A 1,731-nucleotide genomic window follows, 5' to 3' on the forward strand; every position below is an offset into this window, starting at 1 on the left:
ATAAACAAAGACATAGATACTAATCGGCCACTTTGAACTCCAATAACTCATGTACTATTCAAGTTACATGCCTGTAATTCATACCAATTTAGGTTTACACTAACAGATTTTTAAAGAGACTGCGATCGACAAAATCGGATGAAGCGTTTATATTTTGGAAATTCGTTGCTGCGTGTTATTTGTATAATTTACAGTCGGATACTAAACTTTAAACTAATAAAGATATTGAAAATCTGATTACACCATCAGAATCGCAGTGCAAATAATGGTAATGTACATGTTTCTTTTTGAGGTATAATGATTCATCTGGCTATTGTTAATTTCTATACGAACTGTGAAATGTCCGCCATAAAGGTTTCAGAAAGTTCGCCATCTTTGGCACTCCCGGTGTGTCTCCTTCATCGACACAAAGCACCGCCCTCGTCACAACGGAATTCCCAGGACCGTGCGCTGGGGCTACCCCTCTCGTCCGGCTAACGTTTGGCACCACGAGTTTGCTGCCTGGCCCCGGCCTTGACGAGCGTCCTGTGCGGCCGCCCCAACTAACTAACCTAAGAACATCACACACATCCATGCCCGAGGCAGGATTCGAATCTGCAACCGTAGCGGTCGCGCGGTTCCAGACTGTAGCGCCTAGAACCGCTCGGCCATCATCGCCGGCCCGCCCCAACTCCGAACATATAATATTTCCAGGGTGTTACAACTCGCCCGTGACCTCACATGGTTAACAGAGAAGTGTAGATCAGGATGAAGCAAATAACTACTCTTAACAAGTGCACCAACAGCTTAAGCGCCAAAGATAAATATCTACCATGGGGAAGCCATTTCCAGTAATACACTTTTCATTGAGGAACGTGACGCCTCGGCCATACGGAACAGTTTACGACAACGTAGACCAATCTTAAGTAAAAAAAAAAAAAAGAGTCTTAATAGCATTTACGGCAGATATGGGGTAAGGACCGATCGGGGTGGCGCAGTGGTTAGACACTGGACTCGCATTCGGGAGGACGACGGTTCAATCCCACGTCCGGCCATCCTGATGTAGGTTTTCCGTGATTTCCCTAAATCGCTTCAGGCAAATGCCTGGATGGTTCCTTTGAAAGGGACGGCCGACTTCATTCCCCATCTTTCCCTAATCCGATGAGACCGATGACCTCGCTGTCTGGTCTCCTTCTCCAAAACAACCCAACCCAACAAGATATGGGGTAACAGTTAACGGCCAGCGACCACGCAACATACTTTACCGTTGATGGAGGTTCTTCAGAATTTACGTAAATTACATGAAATGAGTAACTATTTCAAAGGCTCTTAAGCACAAACACAAAGAAATTTAAGACACAATGGCTGACCAGATCGTCAGATCAAACTTATTCTAAAGACTGCCTCTGGACGGTGTCGCTGGGATTTGCTTAAGCGCGTTTCAGAAGAAATCAGTTACATTAAACAACTAAAATATAAATCACCTAGCAAAACAAACGCTTAATTTCAGAGTTTACAAGAAGGAAAACAGCGGCAATAGCAGACCAAATATACAGACGGAATCAACTAAGACCGGTGGGTGGAGATGGCAATAAATCAGAGGGCAGGTGGCTAGGTCGTAAAACAGTAAATGACAAGTAATGCGGACTCTCCACAATCAGTTGACCAGAAGTCTCATCAAAACAGATTCCTTTTGCACAGATGCATGAGGAATTTACAAAATGATTTCGTTGCTACCACCAGACGGACCAA

This window comes from Schistocerca gregaria, chromosome 4 (assembly GCF_023897955.1).
Source record: "Schistocerca gregaria isolate iqSchGreg1 chromosome 4, iqSchGreg1.2, whole genome shotgun sequence".
Taxonomy (NCBI): Eukaryota; Metazoa; Arthropoda; class Insecta; order Orthoptera; family Acrididae; genus Schistocerca; species Schistocerca gregaria.